This window comes from Chiloscyllium punctatum, chromosome 25 (assembly GCF_047496795.1).
Source record: "Chiloscyllium punctatum isolate Juve2018m chromosome 25, sChiPun1.3, whole genome shotgun sequence".
Taxonomy (NCBI): domain Eukaryota; kingdom Metazoa; phylum Chordata; class Chondrichthyes; order Orectolobiformes; family Hemiscylliidae; genus Chiloscyllium; species Chiloscyllium punctatum.
Genome location: NC_092763.1, coordinates 27,712,261 through 27,730,023, shown reverse-complemented (window position 1 = coordinate 27,730,023; position 17,763 = coordinate 27,712,261).

Sequence of the window (17,763 nt, the reverse complement as noted above, 5' to 3'; positions counted from 1 at the left end):
TGTCAGAGGTCAGTTCTTCACACAGAGAGTGATGGGTGTGTGGAATGCACTGCCAGCAGTGGTAGTAGAGTCAGATACATTAGGGACATTTAAGCTACTCTTGGATAGGCACCTGGATGATAGTAAAATGAAGGCTATGTAGGTTTATTTGATCATGGAGTAGGATACAAGGTCAGTACAACATCGAGGGCCAAAGGGCCTGTACTGTGCTCTACTGTTCTACGTTCTATGAAATCCACTGTCTTTACCCAGTCTGGTCTACATGTAACTCTGGACCCAAAGCAATGTGGCTGACTCTTAACTGCCCCTTAAAGTGGTGCAGAAAGCCACTTAGTTCAAGAATAATTACGGATGGCCAACAAAGATTGTCCGTAATAGTTATGCCTACGTACGAGAAAAGAGAGAATTCGGGCGAAACCAGTCTTTACCTTGCATATTCTAACCTATATTTATTATCTCTGGTCATAGTTTTCAGTTGGAGTTCACCATGATAATCTGCATTGACTTTTTGATCCCAAATCGACCTTTGCACATGATCCCTGCACTCTTGTAGCAATGATAACTTGAACCAACTTTAAATCAATGATCATGGCTGTCTCACTTGCTTCATTTTATTTTTCGTGTAATATCTTCTAAAATGTAATTAAGTGTATTGCTTTTATACTTTTAAAGTTAAAATCTGAGTGATTTTATTTCAGGAGTGTAATGTGTTCGTGATGATAAGATCAGTACATTTGCCTGCAGGGATCCCCTGAATTTGAACACAGCTCGAGCAATTAGGAGTTCATTTTCCCATCACCTATTGCAGCAGATTTTCCTGTATTGTTAAACAGAGTGGCACACTCAACATGACAGACAACTCACAGGGGATGATAAATGTTCGCAGTATGGAACTCACAGCTCTATGCCCACGAAACATGCATCTACTCAACATCCTGCACAAATGCAAATCAGTTTATTCAATTTTGCATAGTGTCACTTATCACAGCTAACTTAATTAAAAAAACAAAAAAGTCTTTTTTTTAATGTCCTATTTGCCTCGCTCCTGTGCAGCTTTTTAGATTTGTCACTGATTCTTTCTTGCTTGGTACTCAGCTGTCCTCCAGCTGAGGTGTCTACCCTGGGGCCTTGACTTTGCAATGTGTTAACAGCATCAGGGACTCACTTGTTTCCACTCAGAGACTGGAACACTGTCCCTTCCTTAATTCAGAGAATCAGGCAAGGTGGCTACTGGTCAGAAACATGCAGTCAACTGATTTCAATGCTCCTTTGCCCAGTGGACAATGGTGGCACCCCACCTGTGACCAGTGCAGCAGCCCTAGCAAGGGTCAGAGATGACTGGTTATTCAGGTCTCCTATATGAACTGTGGCTCTCCATTTCACAAACTTTTCCAGAGGGAGTAAAAAAAGGCAGAAATACAGGAATGCTTGGAAATGAAGACATGTGTCATACTGGAACTCCATTTGGAAGTGGGTACAAGATGTGTCCAAACACAAAAAATCTAAAACGTCTGAAAGATGCTGACATCTGCTTTCATTCATCACTTTCTTCCAATGATGGTCACCACGTGCAAAGTTTAGGAATTACCTTGAGCAGCCAGATTCAGACTTGGGTAATTAGACCCCACAGTCAGACTGGCAAGTCAGGACTTAATCTTTCAGCTGATGGTTCAACAAATCTGATCCCAGCTATAATCAGGTCTCCATTCAGGTGTTTGTCAGACACTACCTGAGCAGGCGAAAGTGAGGACTGCAGATGCTGGAGATCAGAGTCGAGAGCACAGCAGGTCAGGCAGCATCCGAGGAGCAGGAGAATTGATGTTTTGGGTATAAGCTTTTCATCAGGAATCTGCTTCTAAAGATGTGGCTGAAGAGCTTCAGGGCAGAGGAGATGACCTGGGGTTGCGGTTAGAGAGAGACTCACTGAGATCCTTATAGAGAGAGGAGGAGAGTTTCTTCAAAGTGGCCATCCTTGGAAGAGGCTTTGCAGTAAGGTTGGAATCAACTAGAAGAAAGTGAGGATTGCAGATGTTGGAGAATAGAGTCATCAGGATGAAGGGCTTATGCCCAAAACATCGATTCTCCTATTCCTCGGATGCTGCCTAACCTGCCGTGCCTTTCCAGCACCACACTCTTGACACTACCTGAGCACAGTGAAATATTAAAATAAATAAAGTGAGCTCCTACTAATCTTGGGGCTGGTTTTGACAAATTATGGCTTGGCATAGCAATGATGCTGAAATAGGATAGTGTGAAATTGACGAGCAGCCAGTGCTTTCTAAGGAAAAGTCGCATTGGACTCAAAGCATTAACTATGTTTCTCTGTCTACAGATGCTGCCAGACCTGCTGAATGTCTGCATCACTTTCTGTCTCTAGGTCAGATCTCCAGCATGTGCAGTATTTGCTTTTATTTTGCTAATTATTGGCTGTTTGGGCTTGGAATTGGATTCACTAATGCAACTGGAAGACTTTGGTATCCATTAGAAGTTGCTATTCAGGAAATCTCGATGGCTGGGATTAATAAAAGAATAGGACTTGATTCACAATGTGAACATGGAGAAAGAATGTACACAACTGCCTCCTGTGAAGAGCAGAGTGCATGGTCATCATTGGTTCTTGAATACTCAAGAACCTATCCATCTCAGTCTTAAACATACTCAGTGACTTGGCCTCCACAGCCTTCTGTGGCAGTGAATTCAATAGATCTGGCTGAAGAAATGTCTCATTATCTCCCTTCTAAAAGGTCTTCCCTTTACTCTAAGGTTATGCCTTCAGGTGCTAATCTCTCCTACCAGTGGAAACATCTTCCCAATATCTACTCTGTCCAAGTCATTCAATATTCTATATATTTCAATCAGATCTCTCCTCATTCTTCTAGACTCGATCGAGTATAAACCCAGAGTCCTCAAATGCTCCAGAGCCAGTACATCCTTCCTGAGTTATGAGGCCCAAAACTGTGCACAATTCTCCAAATGTGATCTGACCAGAGCCGTATAATGCCTCAGACATACATCCCTGCTTTTATATTCAAGTCCTCTCAAAATAAATGCCACCATTGCATTTGCCTTCCTCAAAATGCTCTCAGTTTCTTCATCTTGATCATTAATGTATAAAGTGAAAAGTTGTAGTCCCAACACTGAGCCTTGCAGAACACAACTTGTCATCCTGAGAAGGACCCTTTCATCCCCACTCTCTGCTTTCTGCCAGACAGCCAAGCTTCTATCTATGCTTGTCTCTGACACCATATGTCTTTATCTTACTCAGTAGCTTCCTGTGCAGCTCCTTGTCAAAAGCCTCCTTGAAGTCCGAGTGGATAACGTCCATTGGTTCTCCTTGGTCTAACCTGCTGGTTACTTCCTCAAAGAATTTGAGCAGATTTGTCAGGCTTGTTGAAACCATTTTGACTTTGCCCTATTTTACCATAAACTTCCAAGTATTCAAAACTCTCATCCTTCACAATGGATTCCAAGATCTTACCCATGACCGAGGTTTGATTTATCCATCTGTAATTTTCCATCTTTGCCTTACTCCCTTTCTAAACAGTGGTATCATGTTAGCAATTTTCCAATTCTCTGGGACCTTCCCTGATTCTAGCAATTCCTGAAATATCATCAATAACACCTCCACTATCTCTTCAGCTATCTGCCTTAGAACTCTGGGGTGTAGTCCATTTGATCCAGCTGATTTATCCACCTTCAGGCCATTCAGTTTTTCTAGCACCTTTTCCTTGGTGATGGCTACCATACCCAGCTCTGCCCCCTCACTGTCTTGAATTTTTGAGATATAACTCATGTCTTGCACCATGAAGATTGATGTGAAGTAATTCAGTTACTCAGCCATTTCCTTGTTCCCCATTACTAGCTCTACAGCGTCATTTTCCAGCAACCCAATGTCCACTTTTAACTTTCTCTTGCCCTTTATATATCTAAAGAAACTCTTACAGTCTTCCTTTGTATTACTGGCTTGCTTATTTAATCTTCCCCCTCCTTATTCCTGGGGATTGTTGCTGTACAAAGGTTCATAGTTCGTTGAAAGTGGAGTCGCAGGTGGACTGGATAATGAAGAAGACTTTTGGTATGCTTGCCTTTATTGGTCAATGAATTGAATATAAGAGTTAGGAGGTCATGCAATGGCTATAAAGGAGATTGGTTTGGTCATTTTTGGAATACTGCGTCCAATTCTGACCGCCCTGCTATAGGAAGGATGTTGTGAAACTTGAAAGGTTCGGAAAAGACTTTCAAGGATGTTGTAAAAACAATGACTGCAGATGCTGGAAACCAGATTCTGGATTAGTTGTGCTGGAAGAGCACAGCAGTTCAGGCAGCATCCAAGTAGTTTCGAAATCGACGTTTCGGGCAAAAGCCTTTCATCAGGAATAAAGGCAGTGAGCCTGAAGCATGGAGAGATAAGCTAGAGGAGGGTGGGGGTGGGGAGAAAGTAGCATAGAGTACAATGGTTGAGTGGGGGAGGGGATGAAGGTGATAGGTCAGGGAGGAGAAGGTGGAGTGGATAGGTGGAAAAGAAGATAGGCAGGTAGGACAAGTCCGGACAAGTCATGGGGACAGTTACTGAGCTGGAAGTTTAGAACTAGGGTGAGGTGGGGGAAGGGGAAATGAGGAAACTGTTGAAGTCCACATTGATGCCCTGGGGTTGAAGTGTTCCGAGGTGGAAGATGAGGCGTTCTTCCTCCAGGCGTCTGGTGGTGAGGGAGCGGCGGTGAAGGAGGCCCAGGACCTCCATGTCCTCGGCAGAGTGGGAGGGGGAGTTGAAATGTTGGGCCACGGGACGGTGTGGTTGATTGGTGCGGGTGTCCCGGAGATGTTCCCTAAAGCGCTCTGCTAGGAGGCACCCAGTCTCCCCAATGTAGAAGAGACCGCATCGGGAGCAACGGATACAATAAATGATATTAGTGGATGTGCAAGGATGTTGCCAGGGTTGGAGGGTTTGAACTATAGAGAGAGGCTGAATAGGCTGGGGCTGTTTTCTATGGAGTGTCAGAAACTGAGGGGTGACATAACAGAGTTTATAAAATCATGAGAGGCATGGATATGCCAAATAGACAACTTCCTTTTCCTGAGATTGGGGACACCAAAATTAGAGGGCGTAGGTTTAAGGTGAAAGGGATAAGAATTAAAAGGGACCTGAGGGGCAATGTTTTCACACAGAGGGTGGTGTATGTATGGAATGAGTTACCAGAGGAAGTGGTGGAAGCTGGTATAATTACAATATTTAAAAGACATCTGAATGGGTCTACGAATAGGAAAGGTCCAGAGGGCTACGGGCCAAAGGCTGGCCCTCTCACCTGGACTAGATTTATTTAGGATATCTGGTCAGCTTGGCCACATTGAACCAAAGAGTCTGTTTTCGTGCTATACATCTGTATGACTCTGTGTTTATAAACTCCATCTTTAAATAGATAGGAAATGAGAGGTGAACTCAGTGACAAATTGGTTATTCAGTTTTATTATTGAGTGAAAGGTGAGACAAGTTGGTAATGAAGAATGATTAACAACAAAGTTATCAGTGTTCACTTGCTTCAGGACCTTGCTTTGCTGTAGATTTCCAGTATGCAAGATAAGTTATGTCAGATTTGGCAAGGTGGATACAAGGAAAAATTATCACTGGAAACAAACCTTATGACTGAATGTACTGTTAATTGGCAGAGAAATCTAATTAATCCCATTCTCCAGCCCTTTCTGCTGAGCCCTGTCATTATTTTTTTCCTGCCAGGTATTTATCAAACTCTCTTTTGAACGTCACTCTTGAAGCTGTCTCCGTCACCCTTTCAGATGGTGTTTACTAGATAACAACTCTGACTGCGAGGAAAGAAAACTCCTAATCTCCACTCAGGCTCTTTACCCAATTACTTTATACTTGTGTTCTTTTGCCACTGGGAACAATTCCTTTTTATTTATTCTATCAACAAAGCTCCTCTGTTAAATCACCTCTAACCCTCTCTGCTCAAAGAAGCTGTTTCCCTGTTTCTTCACTGAACTGATATACCTCATACCATGCAAGAAAACCTCTTCCTCAGCCTTTCTTCATGCCTCATATCATTCCAAAAGTGTTGTATCCTTACTTGTACTTTTCTGTCTGTCCTCCATAATGGTGTCCTCCTTGTCAATCAAAAGCTGTCTGGCCAGCCTCAAGTATATTTAATGACTGAGTGTCCACTGCTTTCTTAAGAATTCCAAAGACTCACGACCCTTTTAAGAGAAAAAAATTTCTTAGCTACGTATTAATTGGAAAATCCTTTAGTTTAAAACCATGTTTCCTGTTTCTTGATTCCCCTGCAAGATGAAACAACCTTTCAGCATGTTCTCTCTTCAGCCCCTTCAGAATCTTCTTGATTTGTGGGATTGCAAAAATTGTGAAGCAATCTCTCTCAGTGGAACTGAGGAGTGTACAGTGAAAATGGACCTCACTGCATTGAGTGATGCTTATGCACATCAATATGCTGGTAGTTAACATTGTCCAGAAATCAATCTGAGCTAGCCATATGAATCCAATAGCTACAAGATCAGCTCAGAGACTAGGAATCCAGGAACAAATAACTCACTTCCTGACTCTCCAGTGATTTGCAAAGGAAGAGTTGACCACGGGTGAAAAAACTCTACAGAGGCCAGTATCCCATCACCAAGTCACCCTTTACTTACATGTAGCGAGTCCTGGACATTGTGCCAGCTCTCAGAGCAAACAGGATGATTGACACTACTGTTTTTTTTTTCTTTTCTGTTTATCTTTATTTTAAAACCCCCACACTACCACCCCAGCACCCATGTGTGTGTGCAGGTGTGAGACACAGTGAAAGACACAAGGTGCATGATTCTTTATTCAAATTTCCACCACCAGGAAGAAAGGAAACAACCGAGTGGCCAGTGACAAGCAGACACTACTGTTTATTTTTTTAAATTTTTTTTTTAGTCACACTTATCCAATTCTCAAAAGGGAAAAACACCCGAGTGGCCAGTGACAAGCACTGCCCTTCACAAAAGGCAATGCTGTGTGATAACACTCCCCCTTTTTTTGTTTTGTTTTCTTTTAACCCCCACACTACCGCTTAACTGTGGTAGTGCTTATTTTTTCCCCAGCACCCATGGTGTGTGTGTGCAGGTGTGAGACACAGTGAAAGACACAAGGTGCACAAATCTTTATTCAAATTTCCACCACCAGGAAGAAAGGAAACAACCGAGTGGCCAGTGACAAGCAGACACTACTGTTTATAGCTGTCAGCCAGGGCTCCCTGATTGGTCTAGATTAAAAGCCCCAATCAGGGAACTAATTTTCTCTGAGGTGCACCTGGCTGATATCTTTGCAATCACTACGGCAGGAAAAGGTGATCATTGGAAGTGACCATTCAGGAGTATGTGCTCATTATAGGAGCAGTGAGTTCTCAGGAGGACAGGGGGACATCAGTCAGGATAACAACCACTGACTGCAAGAAAGAAATGCCCAAATCATGTTAGGTTCTTTACCCAATTTAATTTAATTTAAACTTGTGTTATTTTGCAAATGGGAACAATTCTTTCTTATTTACTACAAAAATACAGATCTTCTACTAAGGCACCTCTTAACCTTCTCTGTTCAAAGATGTAATATGCCTGTTCTCATTTGGAAGGGGTGATCACTCAGGAGGACATGATCACGTGGGGAGTGTTGATCACAAGGAAGGGTTAATCACTGCCAGGGTGAAGGGGGATACGGGTGCTAGAGTTTGGCAGCAAGGAGAAATCAAATCATTTCTGCATCTCGCTTGAAATCTTTGTCAAGAAATGCTGGTTTAGTCAGTGACATCTAAATTCCATCAACGAATAAAAAGAGAACTTGCTTGTGGTAAGAAAATGAAACACAAAGAGAGCAATATCAGTTGAGCGCTTGATCAAAAAACTGACAGTTATTGGGGATGTTAAAAGTGATGGAGGAGGTAAGGAAGAAGTGAATTCCAGAGGTTCTGGGTTCTCGTCCAAGGCGTGGATGAGGTACTTTTAACTCACATACTTGTATGCTCATGTGGGTGTTTATTGCAATGCCATTTGCTCTTTCTTGTCCGGCAGTTGTTTAGAAAGATAATTGCAGGGCATGTGTTTCAAAAAGTGTGAGAAATTCTGAGCGTCAGCAAGCGTAAACCCAGGGAAGACAACAATTGGTCCCTTCTGAAGGGGAGAAACCTCTTCATTATTTATAAGAGAGCAAGAACACTGGCAGTGACAGGAGACTACAGCCATCATTACAAGGTGTTGTCATGGTGACCAAATGGCTCCTGTCTCAGACATCAGGTTTATATGATTTTGCACGATTTGGAGGGTGTGGGTAGAAGGTGCATTAGATGCATTAGAAAGAAGCCTGTCCCACAGCCATAACACAAATCTTTGGCAAAAATAGGCAGAGAAGGTGTCTCCTTCTATGAGTGGAAGGAAGTTATGCCTTCAAGCGCTGCTGGGCTCGTAGTGAATGACCACCAGCTACTGTAGCAGCACCAGAGCTCAGTAGCGGATATTGTCTGGACTGTGAGGAAGATAAGGATGATGTGTGTTGCCCACCAAAACCAGGTATGTTGCATGCTCTTCGAGCAGGGGGGAATCTAAGGGCCCAGAAAGGGTGGAGAGGGGACTGAGATTTGGAGGGCATTCTCAGAGATATGAAAGGGGATGGGGGGTGGTGGGTGACACCTGGGGAAGGTGTCCCAGATACACTCAGGGTCACCCATGAATGATGTCCCCAGATTCAATCATGTCCTTTCTCTGCCTGGCCTCGACGATCGGTCTGCCAACTGCCATCTACATACCCATGCCAATGCTATCATGATGTAGTCAGCACAGAATCCAACGCAATTAATTAACTTGGTGACAAGTTTGATTTTGTTTACATCCAGAGATGCCATCTGAAAACCTACAAAAGTCTGATCATCACCTCACGGTAGTGGGTGGGGGATTGAAGGGGATGGCATGGACAGCTGTCTTACTGTATTTACCTCTTCACCTTAAACATGAGCAATGGTGGTGGCCATAAAATCTATCACAATGATTTAGATCCAGTCCGACCTCAGGCCATAACAATGAAGAATACTTTGAGATCAGAGGAAAACTGTCTGGTAAAACCCAAACATCCAGACCTGAAGAATTGCACATAACAGAAATTACTTGGATTTAGACACAGGAGTTGGGAGGTCATGTTGTGGCTGTACAGGACATTGGTTAGCCACTGATGGAATATAGCGTGCAATTCTGGTCTCCTTCCTATCGGAAAGATGTTGTGAAACTTGAAAGGGTTCAGAAAAGATTTACAAGGATGTTGCCAGGGTTGGAGGATCTGAGCTGCAGGGAGAGGCTGAACAGGCTGGGGCTGTTTTCCCTGGAGCGTCGGAGGCTGAGGGGTGACCTTATGGAGGTTTACAAAATTATGAGGTTAAAAATCACACAACACCAGGTTATAGTCCAACAGGTTTAATTGGAAGCACACTAGCTTTCGGAGCGATGGTCCTTCATCAGGTGATTGTGGAGGGCTCGATCATAACACAGAATTTATAGCTATACATTTATGGCTATAAATTCTGTGTTACAATCGAGCCCTCCACAATCACCTATTGAAGGAGCGTCGCTCCGAAAGCGAGTGTGCTTCCAATTAAACCTGTTGGACTATAATCTGGTGTTGTATGCTTTTAAAACTTTGTACACCCCAGTCCAACACCGGCATCTCCAAATCAAAATTATGAGGGGCATGGATAGGATAAATAGACAAAGTCTTTTCCCTGGGGTCAGGGAGTCCAGAACTAGAGGGTATAGGTTTAGGGTGAGAGGGGAAAGATATAAAAGAGACCTAACTTTTTCATGCAGAAGGTGGTATGTGTATGGAATGAGCTGCCAAAGGATGTGGTGGAGGCTGGTACAATTGCAACATTTAAGAGGCATTTGGATAGGTATATGAATAGGAAGGATTTGGAGGGATATGGGCCGGGTGCTGGCAGGTGGGACTAGATTTATTTACCTCTTCACCTTAAAGAGGGATATCTGGTCGGCATGGACGGGTTGGACCAAAGGGTCTGTTTCCATGCTGTACATCTCTGTGACTATATGACTCTATAAGTAAGCAATGTGAAACTATATTAATGGTAGACAAGAAGAAAGATGAAGGGAATGAGAGCAGTAATTCAATTCCATATACGGGAGAGCAGGATGAATATTGACCAAATATGTCAATGCTGAAATCCACATTGATCCCATGTGGTTGGAGGATCCCAAGGTGGTAGATGAGGTGTTCTTCTGCTCCCTCTGCTCCAACCCCAACCTCGTCATCAAACCAGCAGACAAGGGGTACGCTTAGTAGTTGGGCGCACTGACTGCTACACCACTGAAGCCAGGCATCTACTCATGGATACCTCCTCCTACTGCCCCCTTGACCATGACCTCACCTCCCATCACCAAACCATCATCTCTTAGACCATACATACCCTCATCACCTCAGGGGATCTCCCACCCACAGCCTTCAACCTCATCGTCCTGGAACCCCGTACCACCCATTTCTACCTCTTACCCAAAATTCACAAATCTGACTGCCCGGATCAACCCATCATCTCCGCCTGTTCCTGCCCCACCAAACTTACCTCCTCATATCTTGACACCATCCTATCGTCCTTGGTCCAGGATCTCCCCACCACACATGCCCTCCACCTCCTCCATGACTTTCATTTCCCCAGCCCCCAATGCCTCATCTTCACCATGGACATCCAGTCCATCTCCACATCTATCTGCCATGACGAAGGCCTCTAAGCCCTTTGTTGCTTCCTCTCCCATTGTCCCCACCAGTACCCTTCCACTGACACTCTCATTTGTTTGGCTGAACTGGTCCTCACCTCAATAATTTCTCCTTTGAATCCTCCCACTTCTTCCAGCCCAAAGGGGTAGCCATGGGCACCTGTAAGGGCCCCAGCTATGCCTGTCTCTTCATCCATTACATGGAAAAGTCCAATATCTGCAGCTACACTGGCACCATTCCCCACCTTTTCCTCCATTACATCGATAACTGTATTGGTGCCACGTCGTGCTCCTAAGAGGAGATTGAACAGTTCATCAACTTCACCAACACTTCCACCCTGACCTCAAGTTCACCTGGACCAAATCGGACACCTTCCTTTCCTTCCTGGACCTCTCCATCTCCACCAACGATGACGACTCAACACGGATATCTTCTACAAAACCACTGACCCCCACAGCTACCTGGACTACAATCTCCTCCTATTCTGCCTCCTGTAAAAATGCTATCCCTTAATTCCAATTCCTCTGCCTCCACTGCATCTGCTCCCAGAAGGACCATTTCCAACACAGAACACACCAGATGGCCTCCTTCTTCAAAGACCACAATTTCCTTTCCACGACATCGCCTCTATTTCCCACACTTCCACCATTGAACCGCACCCCTCCAACCCCACCAACCTCTGGATACATCACATCATTCTCCGCCATTTCCGCCACCTACAAACAGACCGCACCACCCTCCCTACCCCATTTGCATTCCGTAAAGACCATTCTCTCCGTGACTCTCTTGTCAGGTCCACATCCCTCACCAACCCACCCTCCCCTCCTAGCACCTTCCCCTGCCACTGAAAGAATTGCAAAACTTGCGCCCACACCTCCCCTCTCTCCTCCATCCAAGGCCCCAAAGGAGCCTTCCACATCCACCAGAGGATTTACCTGCACTTCCACACGTCATTTACTGTATTCATTGCTCCCGATGCAGTCTCCTCTACACTAGGGAGATAGGATGCCAACTTGCGAAACGCTTCAGAACCATGCAACATCCTAGTAAATCTGCTCTGAACCCTTTCCAAAGCTTTCACATCCTTCTTATAATGCGGTGACCAGAACTGTACACAATACTCCAAGTGTGGCCGCGCCAGAGTTTTGTACAGCTGCAGCATGACCTCATGGTTCCGAAACTCGATTTCTCTACTAATAAAATCTGACACACCGTATGCCTTCTTAACAACCTTATCAACCTGGGTGGCAACTTTCAGGGATCTATGTACATGAACACAGAGATCTCTCTGCTCATCTGCATTGCCAAGAATCTTACCATTCACCCAGTACTCTGCATTCCTGTTACTGCTTTCAAAGTGAATCACCTCACACTTTTCCACATTAAACTCCATTTGTCACCTATCAGCCCAGCTCTGCAGCTTATCTATGTCCTACTCTAACCTCTAACATCCTTCGGCACTATCCACAACTGTACCGACCTTAGTGTCATCTGCAAATTTATAAAATACTGTGAAGAGGTTTGGGCCCCTTATCTAAGGAAAGATATACTGGCATTGGAGGCAGTCCAAAGGAGGTTCACTAGACTGATAGCAATTATGGAGGGTCTATCTTATGAAAAAAGCTTGAGTAGATCAAGCTTGAACTCATTGAAGTTAACAACTATGAGAGGCGGCTTTGTTGAAGCATACAGAATTCTTTGGGGATTGACAGGGTAGAAGCAGAGAGGTTGTTTCCCTTATGCAAGAGTTTAGGACCAGATGGCATCATCTCAGCAGATGAGTCATGGAGTCATAGAAATGTACAGCACAGAAACAGACCCTTCGGTCCAACTCGTCCCTGCTGACCATATATCCTAAATTAATCTAATCCCATTTGCCAGCACTTGGCCCATATCCCTCCAAACCCTTCCTGTTCATATACCTACCCAGATGTCTTTTAAATGTTGTAATTGTACAAGCGTCCACCACATCCTCTGACAGCTCATTCCATACACACACCACTCTCTGCATGAAAATGTTGCCCCTTAGGTCGCTTTTATATCTTTCCCCCCTCACCCTAAACCTGTGCCCTCTAGTTCTGGACACCCCCATCCCAGGGAAAAGACTTTGTCTATTTACCTGCCCCTCATGATTTTGTAAGGTCACCCCTCAGACTTCGACACTCCAGGGAAAACAGCTCCAGCCTATTCAGCTTCTCCCTATAGCTCCAATCCTCCAACCCTGGCAACATCCTTGTAAATCTTTTCCGAACCCTTTCAAGTTTCACAAAATCCTTCTGATTGGAAGGAAACGAGAACATGGATGCAATATTCCAAAATGACCAAACCAATGTCCTGTACAGCTGCAATATGACCTTCCAACTCCTGTACTCAATACTCTGACCATTAAAGAAAAGCATACCAAATGCTGCCTTCATTATCCTATCCAACTGTGACTCTACTTTCAAGGAACTATGAACCTGCACTCCAAGATCTCTTTGTTCAGCAACACTCCCCAGGACCTTACCATTAAATGTATAAGTCCTGCTCTGATTTGCTTTTCCAAAATGCAGCACCTCACAATTATCTAAATTGCATTCCATCTACCACTCCTTTAGCCCATCTGATCAAGATCCCGTTGTAATCTGAGGTCGTAATTCTTTGTTGTCCACTACAGCTCCAATTTTGGTGTCATCTGCAAACTTACTAATTATACTATCTATGGTCATATATAAATCATTTATATAAATAATGAAAAGTAGTGGGCCCAGCACCAATCCTTATGGCACTCCACTGGTCACAGGCCTCCAGTCTGAAAAACAACCCTCCACCACTACCCTCTGTCTTCTACCTTCGAGCCAGTTCTGTATCCGAATGGTTAGCACTCCATGTATTCCATGAAATCTAACCTTGCCAACCAGTCTACCATGAGGAACCTTGCTGAACATCTTACTGAGGTCTATTTTGCTCACGTCCACTTCTCTGCCCTCCTCAATCCTCTTCTTTACTTCAAAAACCTCAATCAAGTTCATGAGACATTATTTCCCACGCACAAAGCCATGTTGACTAGCCCTAATCAGTTCTTGACTTTCCAAATGTATGTAAATCCTGACCCTCAGGATTCCTCCCAACACCTTGGTGTGGCATGGTAGCTCAGTGGTTAGCACTGCTGCCTCATAGCACCAGTGATCCTGGTTCAATTCCATCCTTGAGCAACTGCCTGTGTGGAGATTGCACATTCTGTATGGGTTTCCTCCCATGATCCAAAGATGTGCAGGTTAGGTGAATTGGCCATGCTAAATTGCCCATAATGTTCAAGGCTGTGTAGGTTAGGTGCATTATTCAGGGGTAAATGTAGAGTAATAGGAGTGGAGGATGGGTCTGGGTGGGTCGCTCTTCAGAGGATCAGTGTTGACTTGTTGGGCCGAAGAGTCTGTCTCCACATCGTAAGGATTCTTCTATAGTAACTTGCTGACCATCAATGCTAGGCTTACTGGTCTATAAGTTCCCTGTCTTTTCCTTACTTCTTATGATAAATCGTGGCACCATATTAGCCAAACTCCAGTCTTCTGGCACTTCACCTGTGATTGTTGATGATATAAATATCTCAGCAAAAGGGCCAGCAATCACTTCCCTAGCTTCCCACAGAGTTCTAGGATACACCTGATCAGGTCCTGGGGATTTACCTACTTTAATGTGTTTTAAGACATCCAGCACTTCCTCCTCCATAATATGGACATTTTTCAAGATGTCTCCATCTAATTCCCCACATTCTATATCATTCACATCCTTTTCCACAGTAAACACTGATGCAAAATAGGTTGCACATTAATGACAGAATTGAAGGTAATGAATCTGTGGGATTATTTACTACAGATGGCATCAAGTCTGAGTCATTGAGTACATTCAAGACAGACAGATTTTTAATCATTAAGCAAATCAAGGGTTAGGAGAAAAAGATTTGAAGGTGGAGTTCAGAACCACCAGGTCTGCCATGATCTCATTGATAGTGGAACAGATCCAAATTCTTAGACTCTACATTGAAAAATAAACTCATTGACTTACTTCTGCTCAATGTCTTATGGCCTCATCCATCTCTTCTTTCCATGTTCATTGCCTGCATCTGTTTTTCCCTCTGTGTCTCCCTCTCTGCTCATTTGTACCCTATCTGAAATCCATCCTTCCACTCATCCAGTGAGGCAGATTCCCAACTGTAGGATACACATGTTTCAGCCACTCGTCTCTTGCAATATTTCAGACTCGTTCTGTTTCACCAATGCTTCATCTGATCCCCAGCAGAGAGCACTACAGCACACTGTATTAATTCTAACTCAATAATCCAGTGTACATGAGTCAAATTCCATACACCCAACCTACATGTTTACATCCTCATGGAGTTATGACAAGTTGACTGGAAGTAAAGTGTGACATGGATAATGTAATCAGTCACAAAGTCAGAACAAAACAACTGCTTTATTTGTCACACTGGTGAGAATGCTCAATTGCATTGTCTGTCTCATTGGTTAGTGACATTATGTTGCTGGTTATTGATGTTGCCTTGCAGGTTAGTGAGATTGCCTCACTGTTCGGAGATGCTGTCTTACTGGTTGGTGATGTTGTGTTAGTCATTAGTAATATTGTCTCTTTGCTGAGTTATATCACATCATGTAGTGAAGTTGCCTCCTCAGTTAGTGAGATTGCCTTACTGGTTAGTGATGCTACCTCATCGGTTAATGATGTTGCCTTGGTCATTAGTGATGTCATCGGTCACCAATTAGTAATGTCTCACTGGTTAGTGATGTTGACTCAGTAGTTGGTGATGTTACCTTGCTGGTTAGTGATATTTTCTCCCTGGTTAGAGATATTGTCTTACTGATCAGTAATATTGCCTCACCATTTAGTGGTGCTAACTTGTCAGTTAGTGATGTCATGCCAGTTAGTGACATTACCTCACCGAGTAATTTTGTTGACTTACCAATTAGTGATATAGCCATGCTAGTTAGTGATGTCTCACCAGGTAGTGATGTTTCCATGCAGATCACTGATGTTGTCTTGTTGGTTAGTGATGTTAATTCAAACATTAATGATGTTGTCATGATGGTGAATGATTTTGCTGCTATTGTTGATGATATTTCCGCCTTTCCAGCTTGCCTTGGATTGAATATGAACCCTGTTCCTTCTCATTTGCTTTTTGGTCTTAATAATGTCTAAAGATGAAGTCTCTGTTGCACCAGTACCTTTCACTGGGCTTCCAATTTCCAATATAAATCATGTACACTTACAGGTAGTCCTTTCAGACTCTCAGATGGGGGTTTGTCATTGGCTTGTCCAAGTGTTGATCTCCTTCTTCCCGAGCTCCTTGTGGTCTGACTTACTCAGTCCAAGTGAGCAAGTGTATCATGCAAGACAGAGTTGTTTTGTGTATTTTTCCATCCCACATCTCTGCAGGTGGTTTTATGTCAGTCCCTGAGGGGTATAATCAGACTGACAATGAGGCAATGTTGGGATCTTCCTTTGCCCTTTGGCTTTTCCTTAAAGTCTATGGAGGTGAGCTGGGTTATTACATCTTATTCTTTCAAGAATCCCTCATTCACTGAATATAGCTTATATTGCTGAGATAATAATCAAAGCATTCACCTTTCAGCTAGAAGGAAGCACTGAGCATTCTGTGACTATGAGAAATCATTCCTTATTACATGTTACTAAATCAACTGGCAAGTGAATCATGGTCTGAAGGGAGTACTTCAGTGACTGCCATCATTACCTTCTGCTGTGTGCTTCTCCACTCCTCACATACATTATATATGGGTCCCATTCTTTTGATGCCCTTGTTAAAGCCGATCCTATACACAACCGATCTGGCTCTGCATTGATATTTCTCCATTCCCTTGTGGCTTTCCTGCATGATCTGGATAATCTTGCTGGATTGCTGTAGACCATAAGAAGCAGGAACACAGGAATAGGCCATTCAGCCCTTTGAGTCTGTTTTGCCCTTCAATGGGATAGTGGCTGATTCATGGATTTAGCTGTGGATTATTCTGGATCTGGATAGCTGAACCATATCTTCAAACAAAATGTCAACTTTGATAGACTATACTACTGTATTGTTGGTGGAGTTTGCTGTATCCTATCAACACACCCTTGGGCCACTTGCTGAAAAGCATCTAACTCTTCAGTTTTGATCCTCTCATCTCTGATTTTGGTCTCATTTCCAGTTTAATGGCATTACATTCACCAAATGGTGATTTTTTAATACTGCAGTTTCCATTTTGTGTTTCTGCTCTGCTTATCACTAATCATTTCTTTTACTTCTGACATGAAATCATAGCCATGAATGCTCAAGACTCTACAGACTTGTAGTTATTCAAATCTTATTGCATTTGCAAATGGGCTGTTTCAGTATCTGAGGAGTCACAAATTGTGCAATCATCAGTGAACATCCCCACTTCGAACCTTCTGATGGAGTGAAGGTCTAATGAAGCAGCTAAAGGTGGTTGGACCTAACATTAACCTGAGGATCTAATGCTGAGATGTCTTGGCGCTGAGATAACAGACCTCCAACAACTATCACCATCTTCCTTTGTTCAAATATAAACCAAACCAATTGGAAAATTTTCCCCAAGTCCCATTGACACCAGTTTTGGTAGGGGTCTTTGATGCCACACTTGGTCAGATGAGGCCAGATGAGAGTCACTGAGAAGGTTATTGCTGAGCAGGTGCTGCAAAATAGCTCAGTTGAACCACAGCTGTTCCCCTGGCTTGAGGGTGAAGGTTAAGTGAGAGATATGCCAGACCATGAGATTCTAGATTGTGATGGAGTACACCTCTGCTGCTGCTGAAAGCTTACAGCACACCATGGATGTCCAGGCTAGATCTGTTTGAAGTCTGATTCATTTAGTACTGTGACAGTGTCACACAACATGTTGGAAGGTATTCTCAAAGTAAAAGTGGAACTTTGTCTTCACAAAGACTCTGTGGTAGTCACTCTTACAAATAATTTGAAGGACATATACATCTACAGCAGCTTGATT